Below are 17,195 nucleotides of genomic sequence, written 5' to 3' on the forward strand. Positions count from 1 at the left end.
CTTCTGTATCCTTCTGGTTGGTTGAGGAGACATTCAGGCCCAACTTGACAATCAATCGACTTTTTAAAATCTGGTCTTCTTGAGATGTATTCGCTGGTGAGCTCGGTTGCTGTGTCCTATCCTTCCCAAGTACCGAGCTGTGAGAGCTGGCTCTGCTGGCTGTCCACTTTCTTCGGATTTATATTCTCTTTCGAACAGTTATTACGTTTTAACGACGTTATTGTAAATGAACTTATTTTACTTTGATTGTAAAAAGTAAATCTAAACATTGGAATAGAACTAAGTATTCATTTTCGGCATAACCTCACCTATCAGATCTGATTACACTGTCCTTTGTGATGTTCAAAGATCCTTTGTCATATTCAAATAATGCTTTTGTTTCAAGAGGTGGTACTTTAAATTCCTTTCATTTCAATAGTTTAATTTTCCAATTTTCCCCAGCTCATAACTTTGCCTTTGATTTTGACTTTAAATTGTGTTTCTCGTCGACAGACAGTCTCCAGTTTTACAAAAAAAATTGCAGCACAGGAACAGGCCCTTCGACCATCCCAGCCTACGCCGATCCAGATCCTTTATCTAAACCTGTTGCCTATTTACCAAGGTCTGCTTCTCTCTCTTCCCCACTCGTTCATATGTCTATTTTCTTTTCATTTACGTGATATTAGAAAATTTGCACACTTAGAATTGACACTAAATTCAACTGAACCTAATCCTTTCCTTTCCAGTTGTTTACTATGAGAGTTAATTTCAATGAAGGTATGAACCATTGCTTTTAGCTGTATGCTAAAAGAATCACTTGGTTATAATTTGAAAGACCTGCCTGTTTTAAACATTCGTCACTTAATTCAACTGAAACCTTCATCCATGCTTTTCCAGATGCTTCCTAAGATAGTTACTTTCAATGTAGATGTAAGCCATTGATTTTAGCTTAATACAAAAATTCTGTGTGTTTGATAAGCCTGCTTGCGAGGACGAATCTGCATTTTATAATCCTACTCTTTGCAGCTGCTGTTAACCCTTCATGTTATCTTTCCCTGTATCATCTCAGATTTCTCTCAGACCTGATATTGCCAGACATCCATGTTTCAAATGACACATCTTTCCATATTTTCAATTACACATGGAAGAAATTGATCTTTAAAGTTTTAAATTATCTTTAAAACATCTGATTGAGTTATTCGATCGACTTCAGGAGGCGGGCTTGGTGATAAACCTAGGCAAAGGTGAATTTGGAAAAGCCCGAAAAGCCCAATCACTTTCCTTGGCCACACAATCGGACAGGGTCGAATGATCACACGGGATGTGAAACCAACAGTTATGGAAGGGTTTTCTATACCAAATGACGAAGGGAAATAATGTGATTTCTTGGCATAGTGCATTTGATCGAACATTTGTGAAACATTTTTGTCGCGTAGTTGCACCACTGATAGACTTGCTGAAGAAACGTCAACAATTTCAGTGGTCAGCGGACTTTGAACAGGCATTTGACGGCCTGAAAGCTGCGATGACCAATGCTCATCTGTTGGAGAATTGCAAGGGATTCAAGTTGTCAGATTGAACTAAAGTATCTGACTTTAAAGAAAAATGACGAGGCATAGAGAACTGGATGGGTAGTGCAGAGACCTTCCTGTTCAAAGGGACTGTCAATCGAGAAGGATTCCAGTTGGAGGAAGAAGGAATAAAAATGGACTATATTAGTACACTTGTTTGCGTGTGTTGTTTTTTTAAACGAAAAAGTATATTTACTGTCTGCATTTCTTAAAGGATAGTGCAAAGGAGAAAAATTAAACCGTCTTGAAGTTGATGGATATTTTTTTTTCTTGCGGGGAGGTGGCATGATAATGTCGCTTTAAGAAATATTTGGCGGCTAATATTATTGTCTGTTAGCTTTTTACTTTCGTTTTTGGCTGTTTTCTGCAAGGTGTGTCTTGCAAAAGACGGGAAATAATAGGCTAGATAGCATGACTTCGGTCATTGATAAGATTTTAAAGTCCATTCCAAAAGATGAAATTGCAGAGTCGGTGAAAATGTATGACAAAATAGGACAGAGTCAGCGCGTCTTCTACAAGGGGAGATCGTGTCTGACAAATCTGTTGGAGTTCTTTGAGGAGGCAACAAGGAAGTTTGACAAAGGAGAACCAGTGGCCGTGATTTATTTCGATTTCCAGAAGGGCTTTGACAAGGAGACTGTTAGATAAGTTAAGAGCCCATGGTGTTCAGGGTAAGATCCTGCCATGGAAAGAGGATTGGCTGACTGGCAGAAGTCAGAGAGTGGGATAAAGTGGTCTTTTTCAGGATGGAAGTCGGTAGCTAGTGGTGTGACACAGGGGTCTGTGCTGGGACCACAACGTTTCAGAATATACATTAATTATCTTGAAGAAGGAACTGAAGGTACTGTGGCTGATCTTGCAGATGATTCAAACATCTATGAAGGAACAGGTGGTATTGATGAAACAGGGGACTGCAGAAGGACTTGGACAGACCTGGACAGTGGGCACAGACTTGGCAGTTTGAATGCTGTGTGAAAAGTGTCAGTTCATACACTTTGGAAGGAGGAATGGCGGCATAGACTATCTTCTAAATTGGGAAATGCTTCGGAAAACAGAAGCATAAAGGTACTTGAGAGACCTTGTTCAAGATTCTCTTGAGGTTAACATGCAGGTTCAGTCGGCAGTTAGGAAGGTGAATGCAATATTAGCATTCATGTAGTGATGACTTGAATGCATGACCAGGGATGTACTTCTGAGGCTATATAAGTCTGTGGTGTCGTTGGAGTTTAGAAGGATGAGGGGCCATCTTATTCAAACTTGCAGTATACTGCGTGTCCTAGATAGAGTGGACTTGGAGAGGTTGCTCCTCGTCTAAAAACTTGAACCAGAGGACACAATCTCAGTCTAAAGAGACGATCCTTTAAAACAGAGATAAGGAGGAATTTCTTTAGCCAGTTGGTGGGGGATCTGTGGAACCCTTTGCCGCAGAATGCTGCGGAGGCCAAATCACTGAGAGGCTTTAAGACAGAGATAGGTAGGTTCTTCATTAATAAAGCGAGCAGGGGTTATGGGAAGAAGGCAGGAGAATGGGGATGAGAAAAATATCAGCCATGATTGAATCGAGGAGCACACTCGATGGGCTGAGTGGCCTAGTTCTGCTCCTATGTCTTATGGTCTTCTGGCCTTATTGTCTAAGTCTGGTTTGGTGAACGTATGATTCCGGACCTCCAGCAATGTGATTGACTCTTTACTGCCCCTCACCGGCAATTTCGGTTGGACAATAAATGATGGCAGAGCCAGCGACGTCCACGACCCATGAACGAATAAGAAATAAAATGTGCAAACTCCACACAGACTAGTATCAAAGGCTAGCATTGAGCCGTAGTCTCTGATGCTGTGGGACAGCAGTGCTAACCTCTGTGCCGCACCTTATCAGTGACATTGTAAAGGGGGATTTACTCTGCATAGAATCCGGTGCTGCCCCTGCATTGGGATTCTTTGTTGGGGACAGTGTAGAACAATATTTTCTATTTGTCTGGTATTATTGTGTTTCTGCTCTGAGAGTATTTCATAGGGACCGTGTTGAGCGAGATTTATTTCGTGTCTAATCCTATTCTGTACCCATCCGTGAAATGTTTGTTTCAGACGAACATTTACTGAATATCTAAAACTATTCGGGAGCTGTACCACGTTTTTTTACATTGTGCAAGCTTATTGCAAGCTGCACTCAGTATAATTCCACTGTGCTGCATATGCTTTGGAGACCATGATGTGGGCGAGCGGGTGACACCTTGGCCGCTTTGCAGCACACAGCGCCAGGGACCCCGGTTGAATTTCAGCCTATCACTGTTTGGAGCTTTGGACCCCGTGCCTGCGTGGGTTTCTTGCGCCTGCTTCAGTTTCCTCACAGAATCCAAATATGTGTCAGTTGGTGGATGGCCGTGATCAAAGTATTATTTAATGTCCAAGGATGTGCAGGTTATGTCGGGGAACAGGGATAGGGCTGCTATTAGGCCGAGGTAGGGTGCTCTTTCAGAGCGTCGGTGCAGGCTCGGTGCTTCTGCACTACAGGTATTCTGTCTTTTTAGGTGAGTTCAATTATGTACCTGCACTGGAATTCTTGGATGTGCCGAGATGCGATGCAGATGTGTCTAAACACGAAATGTTCCTGTCATACTCTGTATGTATTATTTTGCTTATCATCCTCGTTAGCACAATTCACAAGAATAAAATAATCCATAGAATCCCTACGTGCATAAGGAGGTTATTCAGCCAATGTGGAGTGGTTGAACAGACTCGGACTGTTTTGATTAGAACGAAGGATGTTGAGGGGTCACCTGACAGAGGGCTAAAAAATTATGAAGGCAGGAGAATTGGGATGAGAAAATATCAGCCATGATTGAGTGGCGGAGCAGACTGCTCCGATGTCTTATGGTCTTATGAGGTACATGGATAGAGTGGATGGGCAGGCATTCCTTCCCAGGATGGAGGAGTCAGTCACCAGGGGCCATAGGTTTAAGATCCGTGGGATAAGGTTTTGAGGTGTTGTGCGAGGCAGGTTTGTTACACTGAGTGTGGAGAGTGTCTGGAACGCGCTCCCACGGCAGTTTGTAGAAGCAGATTCATTAATGGCGTTCAGAGGGCGTCTCGACAAAAACATTGATCTGATGGGGATAGACGGAAGCGCTGAGGGTTTTGACCAAGGGTGATACCATGACCAGTACAGGCTTGGAGGGCCCAAGAGCCTGGTCCTGTGCTGTATTGGTCTTTGGTCTTTGTTATTTGCGTCAGCACCGGCTCTCGGAAAGAGTACTCCACCTAGGTCCACTCCCCAACCCTATTTCCTTAAAACCCCACATTGATCATGGCCTCTCCACTGAAGGTGCATGTTGTTGAACTGTTGGAGGAAATTGGAGCACGTGCCGAAAACCCACGCAGACACGGGGAGAATGTTAAAATATCACCAGCCCAAGACCAGAAATGAACCCTGACACTGCGAGGCATCGGCGCGAATCACAATGCCACCGTGCCTCCGATTGTTTCGCTTGCATGTCGGGGTTTCGAAACATTATGGTCAATACTTCCGCTATTTTAAACTGTCCTTCTTTAACAGACTCTCATCCATCTCATCCAGCTGGATAATTGTTCCTCTTCATTTTGATGCATTGGAAGTGGTTAACTGAACTTGTTTGTTCGATCACTGCAATTAATGTCAGTCTCGTGAGAACCCTTCTGTGTCACTGGAAGGTTACCTTTTTCTGTTTATAAGGGATTCCTTTCAAGGAGTTATCCCATAGTGTCAGCAGGAGGATCAATTCAGAACCTAACAACAATCTCTGGGCTTGACAGGGAGAGAAGGGATCAGCATCTGAGAACCAGGGATTGGAATGTTCCAACAATGCATCAGAATCTGCGAACAATAGATTGGAATATTTCAACAAATGATGACGAACTGAGAGCAATAGGCGTCAATATTACAACAGTGGATCAGAATCTGAAAATAGATTGGAATATTGCAACCCTGGAGCAGAATCACAGAATAGACGGTAATATCACAACAATGGACAGGGGTTTTTCACAGGGTCTTCACTACCTTTCTCAGGATTGGATTGATTTGCCATCACGGATCGAAGATGTTCTTTGGGTTATTCAAGGAAGTTACTATCCCATCCTGGCTATTGTTGGTGCCCCTGGTAAGTATCCCTGTACAGTTATTGAGGCTCTAATCTGTTATTTGAGAAACTGTATGATTTCATTGGAGGCAGGTTCACCAGGATGATCCTCGGAATGGGAACATTATTTTCTCAGCAAAAGTTAAACAGGTTGGGACTCATTCGAATTTAGAAGACGGAGAGGTGGTCTCAATGAAACATAGGATTCTTTATGGACTTGACAGGCTAAATTCTGGGTGGATGTTTCCCCACATGGAAGAGTCAAAGAATCATTGAATTTGTAGTGCAGAAGGAGGCCATTCGGCCCACCAAGTCTGCACCGGCTCTTGGAAAGAGTACCCTACCCTTGCCCACACCTCCACCCTGATAGAATCATAGAATTTACAGTGCAGAAGGACCGTAGGACATAGCCTCAGATTAGAAGAGTGTTATTTAAGACTTAGATGAGGATTGCTTTTCTCTCCCATGTTTTTCAGACTTTGGAACAGTGGCATACTGATGCTGTCACTGGACTAGTAATCCAGTGACCCAAGGAAATGCTCAGGGGTCCTGGGATCGAATCCCACCATGGCAGATGGTGAAATTTGAATTCAAAATAATGTTGACTTCAAAATCCCTCTGGTTCAGTAATGTCCGTCAGGGGAGGGAATCTGTCATCCTTACCCAGTCTGGCCTGCAACTGACTGCAGACCCACAGCAATGCGGTTGACCCAATGAAATGCCCGTGCACGCCGCTCAGTTCAAGGGAAATTAGGGATGGGAAACAAATGCCGGTCCAGTCACGAAAACAAATTTTTTGTTGTGCATATGGATTTCAGTAAAGCGTTTAATTAGGTTCCCCACGGCAGGCTACAGTAGAAAATACGGAGGCATGGTATTCAGGGCGATTTAGCAGTTTGGATCGGGAATTGGCGAGCTGGAAGAAGACAAAGGGTGGTGGTTGATGGGAAATGTTCTGACTGCAGTCCAGTTACTAGTGGTGTACCACAAGGATCTGTTTTGGTGCCACTGCTGTTCGTATTTTTTATAAATGACCTGGGCGTAGAAGAATGGGTGAGTAAATTTACAGATGACAATAAAGTCGGCGGAGTTGTGGAAAGTGCAGAATAGTGTTACAAGTTACAGAGGGACATAGATAGGCTGCAGAGCTTGGCTGAGAGGTGGAAAATGGAGTTTAATGCAGAAAAGTGTTAGGTGATTCATTTTGGAAGGAATAACAGGAAGGCAAAGTTTTGGTGCCACTGCTGTTCGTATTTTTTATAAATGACCTGGGCGTAGAAGAATTGGTAAGATTCTTGGTAGTGTCGATGAGCAGAGAGATCTCGGTGTCCATGTACATAGATCCCTGAAACTTGCCACCCAAGTTAGAACATAGAACAGTACAGCACAGAACAGGCTCTTCGGCCATCGATGTTGTGCCGAGCCATGATCACCCTACTCAAACCCACATATCCACCCTATACCCGTAACCCAACAACCCCCCCCCCCCCCCTAACCTTACTTTTTAGGACACTACGGGCAATTTAGCATGGCCAATCCACCTAACCCGCACATCTTTGGACTGCGGGAGGAAACCGGAGCACCCGGAGGAAACCCACGCACACATGGGGAGGACGTGCAGACTCCGCACAGACAGTGACCCAGCCGGGAATCGAACCTGGGACCCTGGAGCTGTGAAGCATTTATGCTAACCACCATGCTACCGTGCTGCCCCTGAGGGTTGTTAAGAAGGCGTACGGTGTGTTAGCTTTCAACGGTAGAGGGATTGAGTTTTGGAGCTCTGAGGTCATGTTTCAGCTGTACAAAACTCTGATGCGGCCGCATTTGGAGTATTGCGTGCAATCCTGGTCGCCGCATTATAGGAAGGGTGTGGAAGCATTGGAAAGGGTGCAGGGGAGATTTACCAGAATATTGCCTGGTATGGAGAGAAGATCTTATGAGGGAAGGCTGAGGGACGTGAGGCTGTTTTCGCTAGAGAAGAAGGTTTAGAGGTTACTTAATTGAGGCACACAATATGATCAAGGGATCAGATAGGGTGGGCAGTGAGAGCCTTTTTCCACGGATGGTGATGCCCAGCACGAGGGGACATGGCTTTAAATTGAGGGGAGTTAGATATAGGACAGATGTCAGAGGTAGGTTATTTACTCAGATATAAGTATGGGCTTTAAATGCCCTACCTGCAACAGTAGTGGATAAGGGCATTCAAATGGTCAGTGGATAGACGTATGGATGATAAGGGAATAGTGTAGATGGGCTTGAGTGGTTTCACAGGTCGGCGCAACATATAGGGCCGAAGGGCCTGTACCGCGCTGTAATGTTCTATGTTCTATGTTCAGAATGCTGTGGGAGCTCCTTCTGAATAATTGAAATGAAAATCGCTTATTGTCACATGTAGGCTTCAAGTAAAGTTACTGTGAAAAGCCCCTAGTCGCCACATTCCGGCGCATTATCGGGGAGACTGGTACATGAATCAAACCCGCGCTGTTTGCCTTATTCTGCTTTACAAGCCAGCTGTTTATCCCACAATGCTAAACCAGCCCCCGGTTTAAGTCTGACATAGATTCTTGATTCGTAAGGCAATCAACAGTCACAGGGATAGGGGAGGAAATTGATAATCGGAATGTCGGATCAAACATGCTCCTACTCATTGGCGGAGCAGGATTATGGTCATGTTTTTGTATGGTTAACGGCACTGAAGTTTCATTAACTCCCCTTGTTTTAAGTTGTTACTGTTTCAATTGAGGCTCTGTACCCAGTTATTGATGCTGAAATACACGGTAGATTTTTCAGTGTTTTGATAATTCTTCTTTTTCCAATGTTCTCCTGTAGTGATTACCGGATTTCTTTCTATACAGTTACGATGTCACTGATTCTTGATTCATTATATTGGTCTCATTATTATCTAGGTATGGGATCATGGCAGCCATTGACGTCATATTCACTCACAAATTGTATACATCATCCACTAACTCCATTCCTGGTCCTCTAATTTGACCATGCGATGAATTCTCAACCCTTTCTCTCTCTATCACAAAGCCTGTCTTCTGTTACCTGATGATGTAATCTTCTGGCTTACCACAGCTGTTATTGAGAATTATTCAACTATTCAAGATCTCCTTTGACCATCCTCCCAGTTACAAAGCTACAGAACCAAAATTATGTGCATATGTGAATTTACAGCACAGAATAACAGAACGAGAAAATCACAGTGCAGAAAACGCCCATCAGTCGATCGAATAAACACAAAAGCATCGAAAAACTGAACCGACCCACATATTCCCATTTTCCAGAACTTGGTGCATTGTCCTAGATGTTATCAGATAACAAGTGTTCATCTAGGTATTTTTTAAAGGATGTGAGGTAACCCTCTTCTACCAAACTATGTATTCCGTACCGTAAGCACCCTCTTTGTAAAAACGTTTTGCTCACAACCTGATTAAACTCCTGCCCCTCACCTTGAACTTGTCACCCTTCGTAACTGACTCTCCAACTAAGGAGAATAGCTGCTCCACACCCACCCTGTCCATGCTCTTCATAATCGTTTACACCTCGATCAGAACAGAGAATATTAAAGTAGAAGCAGGGAAATGCCATTCTGCCCTTCGTGTCTGCTCAGCCATTCATTATGATCATGACTGATCATCACGTTCAATACCCTGATCCCGCCTTCCCCCCATATCCCTTAATCCCCTAGAACTAAACTAAAATACCTTGTTGACATTTTTTCTTTATAAATTTAGATTGCCCAATTATTTTTTCCAATTAAGGGGCAATTTAGCGTGGCTAAGCCACATTTTTGGGGGTTGTGGGGTGAAACCCACGCAATCACGGGGAGAATGTGCAATCTCCACGGACAGAAACCCAGAGCCGGGATCGAACCTGGGGCCTCAGCGCAGCTGTGCTAACCGCTAGGCCGCCGTACTGCCCTTCCTTGATGACATTGCACAACGTTTTGGCTTCAACAAGATCCTGTGAGAGAGAATTACACAGATTCACCACTCTCTCAGTGAATACATTTCTAACCTCAGTCATAAACGATTTACCCCCTTCTCCACAAACTATTACTTCTAGTGCTGGACTCCCCTGTAATCCTGTTCGAAATTTATTATCTCCCCTCTCACTGTTCGAATCTCTAATCAATATGATCCTTACCGATTTCGTCTTTCCTCATATGACAGTCCCACCATCACGGAAATCAGCCTGGTCAACCTTTGTTACACTCCCTCCATAGCAAGAACATCCTCCTCAGATAAGGACACCAAAACTGCACACAGTGCTCCAGATGTCGCCTCGCGAATGCCCTATACAATTACAATAAAACATCTCCATTCCTATTCTCAAATCTTGTTGCCTTGAAGGCTAACATACTATTTGCCTTCTGTTTGCCTGCTGTACCTGCCTGCTATACCTGCACGCTTACTTTTAGCGACTGATATAGGAAGACACTATATACCTCGCCGAGTATCCACCTCTCTCAACATACACCCTTTCATATAATACACTGCCTTCCTATGTTTTCTACCGAAGCCGATTACCCCATATTTATCCATATTATACTGCATTTGCCATGCATGTGTCCAGTCATTCAGCTTGTCCAATTCCAACTGAACATCTCTGCAAACTCCTCACAGCTTACGCTCCGACCCAACTGTTCACATTCTGTATTAATGATTTGGACGAAGGAACTAAATGTATTATCTCCAAATTTGCAGATCCTAAAACGCTAATAGTGCTACCGTGCTGCCCATGGAAAAATTATCGTGTGGCTCAAAGGCTTGTGTGGACGAAGTGTGTTCCAGTTTGTTGGGCACTGGCACCATTATGGGGGAAAGTGGGACTGTACCATTGGGGTGGTCTGCACCATATTTGGGCTAATACATAGATAGATAGAAGATAGGGACAGGAGGAGTCCTTTTGGCCCTTCGAGCCTGCTGCGCCATTCAACACGATCATGGCTGATCACCCAACTCAATAGCCTACTCCTGCTTTCTCCGATAGCTTTTGAACCCATTCTCCCCAAAGTCTATATCCAGCCGCCTCTTGAATATGTTCAAAGTTTTAGCACCAACTACTTCCTGTGGTAATGAATTCCACATGCTCACCACTCTTTGTGTGAAGAAATGTCTCTTTATCGCTGTCTGAAATGGTTCACCCTGAATCCTCAGGTTGTGACCCACCCATCATCTGTAACATCTTTAAATAAGTATGGCAGGTGGTTAGTTACCGGAGCAATTGGTCAGAAGGTGAAACAATTGAGGGAAACTGGGGATAAGGGCCAGTACGGCTCTGAGGAAGAACAGACAGGGAGATGTTGCTGGAAACAACGGGACTGGTGGCCTGAAGTGTATATTATTTCATTCAAGATGTATAACATGTAAAGCAGATGAACTTAGCGCTTGGATTAGTACTTGGAGCTGTGATGTTGCCATTACAGAGACCTGGTTGAGGGAACGACAGGATTGGCAGCTAAACGTTCCAGTATTTAGATCTTTCAGGCTGGAGGGGGTGTAAAAGTGGTGGAAGAGTTGCGCTACTGGCTTGGAAGAATATCACAGCAAGATGACACCTCAGAGGGCTGCGAAGCTTTCTGGGCAGAGATCAGAAATAAGGAGGGTGCAGTCACAATGTTGGGGGCTTACTACAGGCCACGCAGCAGCCAACGGGAGATAGAAGTGCACATAGGTCGACAAATGTTGGAAAGGAGTAAGAACAACAGGGTTGTAGTGATGGGAGACTTCAACTTCCCCAATATCGACTGGGACTGACTTATGCGCGGGGCTTAAACGGTGCAGGGTTGGTAAGGAGCATCCAGGAGGGCTTCTTAAAATTAATGTGTAGATCGTGCAACTAGGAAAGGGGCTGTACTGGACCTGCTATTGGGGAATCATCCCGTCCAGGTGGTAGACGTTTCAGTAGGGGAGCATTTCGGGAACAGTGACCACAATTCATTAAGTTTTAAAGTGCAGGTGGACAAGGATAAGAGTGGTCACAGGGTGAATGTGCTAAATTGGGGGAACGGCTAATTATTAAAATATCAGGCGGGAACTGAAGTACATAGATTGGGGGCGCATGTTTGAGGGTCGGTCAACATCTGACATGTGGAAGGTTTTCAAATGTCAGTTGAAAGGAATTCAGGACCGAAATGTTCCTGTGAGGAAGAAAGATAAATGAGGCAAATTTCTGGAACCTTGGATAACGAGAGAGGCCGCGTCAAAAAGAAAAAGGAGACATTTGTCAGGGCTGGAAGGCAGGAAACAGATGTAGTCTGTGTGAAATATAAGGAAAGTAGAACGGAACTTAAGCAAGGAGTCAGGAGGACAAAAAGTGGTCACGAATGTCATTGGCAAATAGGGTTAAAGAAAATCCCAGTTTTTGCACGTACATAAAAAGCTAGAGGGTAGCCAGGGAAAGGGTTGGCCCACTGAAGGACAGGGGAGTGAATCTATGCGTGGAGCCAGAGGAAATGGTCGAGGTACTAAATGAATACTTTGCATCAGCATTCACCAAAGAGAAGGAAATGGTGGATGTTGGGTCCGGTGAACGGTCTGTCGATAGCCTTGGTCACAATGAGATCCAAAAAGACGAGGTTTTGAGCGGCTTGAAAAATATTGAGGTAGATAAGTCTCCAGGGCCTGATGGGATAGACCCCAGAATACTGAAGGAGGCAAGGGAAGAAGTTGCTGAGGCCTTGACAGAAATCTTTGGATCCTCACTGCCTTCAGGTGATGCCCGGAGGACTGCAGAATAGCCAATTTTATTCCTTTGTTTAGGAAATGTATCAAGGATAATCCAGGGAACTGCAGCCCGGTGAGCCTTACGTCAGTGGTCGGGAAATTACTGGAGATGACTATTTTTGACAGGATCTACTCCCATTTGGAAGCAAATTGACGTATTAGCGAGAGGCAGCACGGTTTTGTAAAGGGGAGGTCGTGTCTCACTAATTTGATAGAGTTTTTCGAGATGGTCAGAAAAATTATTGATGCAGGTAGGGCATTTTATGTGCCTGTATGGACTACACTAAGGCCTTTGACAACGTTTCTCATGGCAGATTGTTACAAATGAACTTAAGGCATGGATCGGTATTTGGGACTACGATGTGGGGGCCATCACGGAAACTTGGATAGAAGAGGGGCAGAAATGGTTGTTCGAGGTCCCTGGTTACAGATGTTTCAACAAGATTAGTAAGGATGGTAAAAGAGGTGGGGGAGTGGCATTGTTAATTAAATATAGTATAACAGCTGCAGAAAGGCAGTTCGAGGGGGATCTGCCGACTGACGAAATATGGGTTGAAGTCAAATAGGAAAGGAGCAGTCACCTTGTTGGGAGTTTTCTATAGGCCCCGAATAGCAGGAGAGATGTGGAGGAACGGATTGGGAAACAGATTTTGGAAAAGTGCAGACGTCACAGTGTAGTAGCCATGGGTGACTTCAACTTCCCAAACATTAAGTGGAAACACTTTAGATAAAATAGTTTGGATGGGGTAGTGTTTGTGCAGTGTGTCCAGGAAGGTTTTCTAACACAGTATCTACATTGTCCGAACAGAGGGGAGGCCATATTGGATTTGGTACTTGGTAATGAACCAGGGTGAGGTGATAGATTTGTTAGTGAGGGAGCATTTTGAAGGTAGTGACCACAATTCTGTGACATTCACTTTAGTAATGGAGAGGGATAGGTGTGTGCAACAGGGCAACGTTTACAATTGGGGGAATGGTAAATACAATGCTGTCAGACAAGAAGTGAAATTCATAAGCTGGGAACATAGGCTGTCAGGGAAGGACACAAGTGAAATGTGGAACTTGTTCAAGGAACAGGTACTGCGTATTTTTGATTTGTATGTCCCTGTCAGACAGGGAAGAGATGGCCAAGTGAGGGAACCATGGTTGACCAAAGAGGTTGAATGTATTGTTCAGAGGAAGAAGGAGACTTATGTAAGGCTGAGGAAACAAGGTTCGGACAGGGCGCTGGAGGGATACAAGATAGCCAGGAGGGAACTGAAGAAAGGGATCAGGAGAGCTAAGAGAGGGCATGAAAAATATTTGGCGGGTAGGATCAAGGAGAACCCCAAGGCCTTTTACATATATGTGAGAAATATGAGAATGACTAGAGCGGGGGTAGGTCCGATCAAGGACAGTAGCGGGAGATACTGTATTGAGTCTGAAGACATAGGAGAGGTCTTGAACAAGTATTTTTCTTCAGTATTTACAAACGAGAGTGGCCATATTGTTGGAAAGAACAGTGTGAAACAGAGTGGTAAGCTCGAGGAGATACGTGTTAGGAAGGAAGATGTGTTGAGAGTTTTGAATAACTTGAGGATAGACAGGTCCCCTGGGCCTGACGGGATATATCAAAGGATTCTATGGGAAGCAAGAAATAAAATTGCAGAGCCGTTGGCAATGATCTTTTCGTCCGCGCTGCCAACTGGGGTTGTACCAGAGGATTGGAGAGTGGCGAATATCGTGCCCCTGTTCAAAAAAGGGAATAGGGATAACCCCGGGAATTACAGGCCAGTTAGAATTACTTCGGTAGTAGGCAAAGTAATGGAAAGGATACTGAGGGAAAGGATTTCTGAGCATCTGGAAAGCGACTGCTTGATTAGGGATAGTCAGCACGGATTTGTAAGGGATAGGTCTTGCCTTACAAGTCTTATTGACGTCTTTAAAAAGGTGACTAAGCATGTGGATGAAGGTAAATCAGTGGATGTAGTGTACATGGATTTTAGTAAGGCATTTGATAAGGTCCCAGATTGTAGGCTTATGCAGAATAAAAGGAGGTATGGGATAGTGGGTAATTTGGCCAGTTGGATAACGAACTGGCTAACCGATAGAAGACAGAGAGTGGTGGTGGATGGCAAATATTCAGCCTGGAGCCCAGTTATCAGTAGCGTACCGCAGGGATCAGTTCTGGGTCCTCTGCTGTTTGTGATTTTCATTAACGACTTAGATGAGGGAGTTGAAGTGTGGGTCAGTAAATTTGCAGATTATACGAAGATTGGTGGTGGCGTGGATAGTGAGGAGGGCTGTTGTCGGCTTCAAGGAGACATAGATAGGATGCAGGGCGGGGCAGAGGAGTGGCAGATGGAGTTTAACCGTGACAAGTGTGAGGTTGTCCAATTTGGAAGGACAAATATGAATGTGGAATACAGGGTTAACGGTAGGGTTTTTGGCAATGTAGTAGAGCAGAGATCTTGGGGTCTATGTTCGTAGATCTTTGAAAGTTTTCATTCAAGTGGATAGAACTGTGAAGAAGGCCTATGGTGTGCTGGCGTTCATTAGCAGAGGGATTGAATTTAAGAGCCGTGAGGTGATGATGCAGCTGTACAAAACCTTGGTAAGGCCACATTTGGAGTCCTGTGTGCCGTTCTGTTTACCTCATTGCAGGAAGGATGTGGAAGCTTTGGAAATGGTGCAAAGGAGATTTACCAGGATGTTGCCTGGAATGGAGAGTAGGTCTTACGAGGAAAGGTTGAGGGTGCTAGGCCTTTTCTCATTAGAACGGAGAAGGATGAGTGGCGAATTGATAGAGGTTTATAAGATGATCAGGGGAATAGATAGAGTAGACAGTCAGAGACTTTTTTCCCCGGGTTGAACAAACTATTACAAGGGGACATACATTTACGGTAAATGGAGGAAGATATAGGGGGGGGGGGATGTCAGAGGTAGTTTCTTTACCCAGAGAGTAGTGGGGGCATGGAATACACTGCCTGTGGAAGTAGTTGAGTCGGAAACGCTACGGACCTTCAAGCGGCTATTGGATAGGTACATGGATTAGGGTAGAATAATGAAGTGTAGATTAATTTCTTCTTAAGGGCAGCACGGTAGCATTGTGGATAGCACAAGTGCTTCACAGCTCCAGGGTCCCAGGTTCTATTTCGACTTGGGTCACTGTCTGTTGTGGAGTCTGTACATCCTCCCCGTCTGTGCGTGGGTTTCCTCTGGGTGCTCCGGTTTCCTGCCATAGTCCAATTGGGTGGATTGGCCATGATAAATTGCCGTTAGTGTCCAAAATTCTATGATTAACCTCGGACAAAAGTTCGGCACAACATCGTGGGCCGAAGGGCCTGTTCTGTGCTGTATTTCTCTATCTTCTCTATCTAAAAGGTGAAGTCACACCAGGTCAGATGTGGATACAGAACTGGCTAGGTCACAGAAGGCAGATAGTAGCAATTGAAGGGTGCTTTTCTGATTGGAGGGCCGTGACCTGTGTTTTTCCGCAGTGATCAGTACTGGGACCTTTGCTGTTGCGTCGTATATATAAATGATTTGGAGGAAAATGTATCTCGTCTGATTCGTAAGTTTTCAGACGATACAAAGTTTGGTGGAATTGCGCATCGCGATGAGGACGGTGAGAGGATACAGCAGGATTCAAATCGTTTGAACACTTGGGCGGCGAGATGGCAGATCGAGTAATTTCGACAAATGTGAGGTGATGCATTTTGGAATATAAAGTGAATGTCGTAATCCTCAATAGCATTGACAGTCAGAGTGATCCAGGTGTACAGGTCCACAGGTCACTGAAAGTGGCAACACAAGTGGAGAAGATAGTCAAGAAGGCAGACGGAAAACTTGCCTTCATTGGCCGGGGCATTGAGTATAAAACTTGGCAAGTCATGTTGCAGCTGTATAGAACCTTAGTTAGGCCTTACTTGGAGTATAGTGTTCAATTCTGGTCGCCACACTACCAGAAGGATGTGGAGGACTTAGAGAGGGTGCAGAAGAGACTTACCAGGATGCTGCCTGGTATGGAGGGCATTAGCTGTGAGGAGAGGGTGAATAAACTCTGTTTGTTCTCATTGGAATGACGGAGGTTGAGGGGCGACCTGATAGAGGTCTAGAAAATTATGTGGAGCATGGATAAGGTGGATATAGTCTTTTTCCGAAGGTAGAGGTGTCCATTATACGGGGGCGTAGAATTAAGGTGCGAGGGCAAGGCTAAGAGGAGATGTACGAGGCAAGTTGTTTACGCAGAGGGTGGTGGGTGCCACGACTTCGCTGCCGGAGGAGGTGGTGGTAGCAAATACGATAGTGACGTTTATGTGGCCTCTTGACAAATACATGTATGGAATGGCAATAGAGGGATACGGACACTTGAAGTGCAGAAGATTTAAGATTCGACGTGCAGCATGGTCGGCACAGGCTTGGAGTGCAGTCGGGCCTCTTCCAGTGCTGTACTTTTCTTTGTTCTTTATTCAAATTTCACTTGACTCGTATCATAATCCGAAAAAGTATTGGCGTTGATGTTATCGGAGGACGTTACAAAGGTGACTGTGTAAAGGGCGGTGGATGTTGTTCACCTGGACTTCAGTGAAGCCATTGACAAAGTGCCTCATGGCAGACTGGGACAAAAGATGAATTCACATGGGATTAGAGGTGAGGGGGTAAGATGGATACAGTACTGGCTCGGTCATAGAAGGCAAAAGGTAGCCATAGAATAATGTTTTTCTGAATGCAACGTTGTGTCTAGGAATCTTTCCTTGAGTCGCTGTTGTTTGTCATGTACATCAACGATTTGGAAGAAAGTCTAGCCGGTCTGATCG

The sequence above is a fragment of the Scyliorhinus canicula genome, chromosome 30, assembly GCF_902713615.1.
Source record: "Scyliorhinus canicula chromosome 30, sScyCan1.1, whole genome shotgun sequence".
In the NCBI taxonomy this organism is placed as follows: domain Eukaryota; kingdom Metazoa; phylum Chordata; class Chondrichthyes; order Carcharhiniformes; family Scyliorhinidae; genus Scyliorhinus; species Scyliorhinus canicula.